The sequence below is a fragment of the Tamandua tetradactyla genome, chromosome 25 (assembly GCF_023851605.1).
Source record: "Tamandua tetradactyla isolate mTamTet1 chromosome 25, mTamTet1.pri, whole genome shotgun sequence".
Taxonomy (NCBI): domain Eukaryota; kingdom Metazoa; phylum Chordata; class Mammalia; order Pilosa; family Myrmecophagidae; genus Tamandua; species Tamandua tetradactyla.
The window spans coordinates 845936-852031 of record NC_135351.1 but is presented as its reverse complement, the minus strand read 5'-3'; the positions used below and the strand labels follow the sequence as shown (position 1 = coordinate 852031).

General features: G+C 43.4%; 1 pseudogene; it reads right to left on the bottom strand.

The window, feature by feature from the left end:
* Positions 1-2937: 2937 nt before the first annotated feature.
* LOC143668739 (eukaryotic translation initiation factor 4E transporter pseudogene) overlaps positions 2938-6096 on the bottom strand; it is an 11129-nt pseudogene continuing 7970 nt past the window's right edge.

The window sequence follows — 6096 nt, the reverse complement described above, 5'->3', positions numbered from 1 at the left end:
CATCTGCGGAGCCTCACGCCGCTGCTGCAGGACGCTGGACCTGGCTGCTCACACTCTGGGAATGGGCGTCGAACACCTGCGATGTACTCTGGATGGGCCCCGGGTGCTTGTCGAAGGCCTCCCAGGAAGGCCCGAAGTTGGGTGCCTTCAGGCGGTGCCCGCCGCTGGCTCGCGCACGCATGCACATGGGAAACATGGCTGGAGACACCTTGGTGCCCGGTTGAGGGCAAAGAAGTCCCCTGTGGCCGCGCTGGGGATGGGTGCTGGGGACCCTCACCCGAGGGAACGGTGATGGGTGGGTGCATGGCCTGGGCAAGCAGCTCTTTCAGCAGACACCATGGGCCTGGCTTTCTCATCCTGGTGGGTGTCCTCCTTATCGCTGGGGCGCTGCTCCACCCCGCCACGGGGAGCCCCAACTGTGCAGGTGCCATGGCGGTCCTTTTTTTTTTTTTTTTTTTTAAACTAGTACCAGCTACTTTATTTTTTTCAGTACAAAACAATAAATTTTTGTTCAACACAAGCAACTGCTTTAACATTTTAGAACATTCTAAGACAGACAGCAAACCCTTTTGATTCCAATTCCCATTCACTAAGATTATACCATTTTCCCTTGCAGTTTATATTTATGGCATCAGATGTAGACAGTTTGATATGCTTTTAAGATTGCGATGGGAAGCTTTGAACATTTTGACAAGAGATGACTTTCTTCAGTTTAAGTAAAAGCAGTTCGTTTAAAAAATGTGTTTTCTTTTCACTGATAGGATCCCTTTAAACTGCAAATTACCTACATAAGGTTGAGCCACGATTGAGTTATAAAACTAGATTACATCTTAGCAAAATCTGTTCCTCCATAATATATTTGTGGCCTACTGAAGTCTTCTGAATAATAATCACTGATTCTTCCTAGTGCAAAATGCCTGGCTTCCTCTTTAATAGGCCAAGGTATTTGCTGCATAGAGCAGCCCTGCACCTGCTTATCCAAATACTGTATCAAGGTGGAGAAAGGGAGGGAGGGGGTTGGCGGGAGGATTCTCAGACTCTCAGGGGTCTTCTGGAAAAAATCTACTCCAATAATTAAACCAGTCTATTCCAAAAAAAATAGATAATTTTGTGGCATTCTGCTTTTATCCATTGGGAAATGGGAAAGAAATTCCTCCACCTTCATTAACTCACTTCAAGACAGAAAGCATCATGGGCATGGCTGCTCAACTATCCTAGTCAGGTTTCCCTTGCAGCTATAACCACTCTTCTTTCAGGTTAGCATATACAGACTGCAGAACAGTGTAATACCAGCTACTTCAATGTACAACTGTGTAAGTTCAAAAAAGCTATCCTATATGTATATAGAAAAGTTGTTTACACACAAGTCTGTACATAAGAGTCTATGCATTTATTTCCTCAGAAGAACCCTTGGGTGACCCCTCTTGGTGAAGACACAGACACTTCATTTACATATATCAAAAAAAAGGAGACTGTTTCCGGGATTGACAACACTGTGCATCCTGCATTTAGACCATGTAGGTCCACTCAGTTGGTTAAGAGATCCTTCAATCATAATGCAGACCACAACAGGTGCATGGGCAACAGGTGCATTCTAAAGGCCCGAAACAACTTCCCACAGAGTGCTCCAAAGTAAAGCCCTGTAAACCACTTGAGATGAGGAAGCAGAGTGAGTCCTGACTTGAGTGTCATCATAGGTCCTTGTTCTAGTTTGTTAGCTGCCGGAATACAATATACCAAAAATGGAATGGCTTTTTAAAGGGGAGTTTAATGAGTTGCTAGTTTACAGTTTTAAGGCTGAGAAAATATCCCAGTTAAAACAAGCCTACATAAATATCTAATCTAAGGCATCTAGGGAAAGATACCTTGGTTCAAGATGGCCGATGAAGTTCAGGATTTCTCTCTCAAATGAGAAGGCACATAGTGAACACGGTCAGGGTTTCTCACTCATCTGGAAAGGCATGTGGTGAACATGGCATGATCTGCTTGCTTTCTCTCCTGGTTTCCTATTTCATGACGCTCCCTGGGAGGGGTTTCCTTTCTTCATCTCCAAAGGTCACTGGCTGGTGGACTCTCTGTTTCTCATGGCTATGTCATTCTCTGCTCTTTAGAGATCTCTCACATTCTCCAAAATGTTTCCTCTTTTATAGGATTCCAATAAACTAATTGAAACCTACTGAAATGGGAGGAGACATGTCTCCTCTTGTAGCAGGCAGGCCTCCCCCTCTTTCTGGTTCAGCTGTGCTGTCTGTGCAAAATCCCCAAACCCCCTCTCCTGACCTTCAGGAATTGGTAAAATTGCAGGCAAGCGAGATAAGACACATTCCTGCGATAGAAACTCCCACCCCTAGCCTTCAGGAACAGGTGAAGCTGCAAGTAGGCAGGGTAAGACATTCCTGGGGTGGGGACCCCTCCCTTAACAGTTCAGCTTTGGGCCATTCTCAACTTAAATCAGCCAATTGTTTGCCTTGTCTTTAACATGTCATACAGTCTATAAAAGTTAAGGTTGCCTTTTGTTTGGGGCTCAGACTTTCAGAGGCTACTCAGCTGAGCCCTATGCCCATAGAAAATAAAACCTGCTTTCTGAAACTATAGATCCTTAGTCTCAGCCTGTTCTAACTTTGCAGAACGTTCCTGGAGGCCTGCGGCTTTATTCCTGGTTTTCACACTACACCCTAATGCAGTTTAACGATCACTCTTGATTGGGTTACATCTCCAGGGAGATTATCTAATTACAGATTCAAACATACTACAGTACATTCAGCACTGTGTGTAATGCATAATCCCTATTCAAGGGATTATTCTGCCTTTACAAAATGGGATTTTGATTAAAACATGGCTTTTGTAGGGCACATATATTAAAACATGGCTTTTCTAGGGCACATACATCCTTTCAAACCAGTAAAGTCCAGGTTTAGGTGTGCACACCTGCCCTGCTCACGCTACATATTCCAGTTCATCTATACTGATGACTTTGGCAGGCCTAGAGGGCAGGGGCTGCTGTAGGACATCTGAGCTAAACCACTTGGCAAGGCCCACAGGGAGCTGCTCTTCTGGCAGGTGTGGTGCTCCAGCTGAGGGTACATATGGGGCAGGCCTGACTGACTGGGTATGTTCTGTGGGGTGGTCTGGATGCTGACAGCTGCTGCCTGGGATCCAGAGACTGAAAGAGGCAGAATTGAGTGCTGTAGGTGCTGCTGCATCATTGCCAGATGAGGGTTTAGGAGAGGGTGACTAGTGGCAGGTAAAGGGTAAAAGAACTGACCCAGGATCAGGCCAGATATTCCATTTCAATGAGTCAAATACATCCCTGGAGAAAGAACATCAGCTTGGAGCAAACTTGGAAGATGCTGTGGATGTACTCCCTGGGTCAGCATCCTTTGGACCAAGCCTGGGTGAAGCTGGTGAGCAGGCTGAATGATCAGTACATGGGGAACAAGGGGAACTTGGTGGACAGAGTGGAGAAAAGATGTTCCTGGAACTGGGGAAGCCAAGGTGGGTGGTATTCTCACAGTTGTTTTAGGTCAATAATCTTGTTCTTTGGTGTAATGGTTGTTCTGGGACAGCGGGGTGAAACATGAAGAGGGCTGCAATGTTGATAGTTTAGGATTCATAGTGGGAGAAGAGTAGCAGCACTGGGCACAGTGTTGGATGACAGGAGGTTATGTTCACTGGCCTTCTGAGCGTCCTCTTTGCTGTCACGAAGAGTCCCTTTTCCAGATGCTGGCTCTTCCTTTCTTTATCCTTTGCCCTCATACATCTTACAAATCACTGAGGTAGGGGTGAAGGAAGGAGAAAGCCTGCTTGTGATGGAGGCAGAGGGGGCAGTGGAAGAGGCATTTCCTCGGTACGCAGGTGCTGGTGATTTGATCACTCCCTGCCACCTGTTTCTGAATCTATCTCTTGTTTGATCCACCTGTGGTTTGCCAAAACCAGGCTGGTAGTAGTTTGCTGCCTGTCTTGTAAGGTCATGTGGCAAAGGCCAGCCCCTCCAAAGCTGCCTGTTGCAACTCTAGCTGGCTCACCTGGGCTGCAGCAGGGCTCAAAGGCTTGTGCACATCGTGGAAGGGATCTCCAAGCAACTGCTGTGGCCCTGGAGAGAAACCAATTGGTGTTGGTATTCTGGGTGAAGGTAGTCTGCCAAGGCCGCTCATGTTTGAAACACCTGTGACAAGGGAGGAGCAGGTGCTCTTTGGCCTAGTAAAGACACTGTTGGCTCCAAGCTCCCCATAAGGCCACTCATCAGAAGATTGGAAGAAGCAGGTCTTTGGACTGGTGGGCACAGAAGTTCCTGCAGGATGTTCTTAGGTCCAGGCTGGCCTTGGATCTCAGCAGGGGACATTAAATGGCTTTCAAGATTCTGGCTGATTTGGGGCTGTGAAAGCACCATGGTACTCACTAGTTTGTTGAATGCAGTTATGTCTCCATCCTTTTTGAGCTGCAGATGACTGACTGGTCATAGTACTCAGCATCTCCTCCAAGTGTTCTCCCATGAAGGGAGTTGAATTCCTCACTTGCTGGTCCACCTTCAAGACCTTCAGCCCTGCTTCTACCTCTTCCACTGAAAGCACCGCTCTTGAATGCAAGTTTTCTTTAAGTTTTTCTTTACTTACAGAAAGGCTGGAGGGAAGAGATTTTAAGTCCACTTTGCCTTTCTGCAGCGTTTCTAAAGTAGTCACTTTATTTTCAGCATGGTCTCTAATTTTTTTTTTACAATGCTTTAAAATTACAAAGGCATTCTTAGCCTGTGGGCTGCAGTTTACTCATGCTTGCCCTAAAGCTATGAAAGACTTGTGTCTTGGAAGCAGTCTTGTCACACAGCTGCTGTTCTCACTACAAACCCATAATCAAGGAAGGAAAGAGCCTAAGAGGGAGACATCCACTGAAATGGAGCTCACTTTTTCTTTTTAGGCAAAATAACTCAAATTATATAGCATTTGGAAGAAAAAAAATTATCATCATCATCTCACAAACAAATTCAACCACTGTCAGCCATTTAGTATTTATCACTTTATTTTATAGCTATTACCATGCGTAACTATAATCATGCAGTCCATGAACCTTTTATGCTCCTCTCATTTTTGTATTATAGTCTGATAAATTTTTGAGCTATCACAGTTATTACAATCAGTTTTAATAATTAAGGTTGTGTGCACTGTAGGTATATATTTAACAATTTATTCGAGTGATCTTTGGTTTGGTTCCCAAGTTTTATTACTAGGAATTATTCTCAAATGAGTATTTTCATAATTCCACTTTCTATACTATAATTTCATGGGGTAGACTTCTAGAAGAAATAACAAATGTATAGTTCTTGTGTTTTTTTTTTGCTTTAGAAAACATCTATTTTTTTTTCACAGTGACTCACTATATTTTATTCTCTTCCTCCCTACCTGTCTGTCCTCTATCTTTTTTTTATTAATTAACGGAAAAAAAAGAAATTAACCCAACATTTAGAAATCATACCATTCTACATATGCAATCAGTAATTCTTAACATCATCACATACATGCATGATCATCGTTTCTTAGTACATTTGCATCGGTTTAGAGGAACTAGCAACACAACAGAAAAAGATATAGAATGTTAATATAGAGAAAAGAAATAAAAGTAATAATAATAGTAAAAACAAAACAAAACAAAAAAACCTATAGCTCAGATGCAGCTTCATTCAGTGTTTTAACATGATTACTTTACACTTAGGTATTATTGTGCCGTCCATTTTTGAGTTTTTGTATCTAGTCCTGTTGCACAGTTTGTATCCCTTCAGCTCCAATTACCCATTATCTTACCCTGTTTCTAACTCCTGCTGGACTCTGTTACCAATGACATATTCCAAGTTTATTCTCGAATGTCCGTTCACATCAGTGGGACCATACAGTATTTGTCCTTTAGTTTTTGGCTAGACTCACTCAGCATAATGTTCTCCAGGTCCATCCATGTTATTACATGCTTCATAAGTTTATCTTGTCTTAAAGCTGCATAATATTCCATCGTATGTATATACCACAGTTTGTTTAGCCATTCTTCTGTTGATGGACATTTTGGCTGTTTCCATCTCTTTGCAATTGTAAATAACGCTGCTATAAACATTGG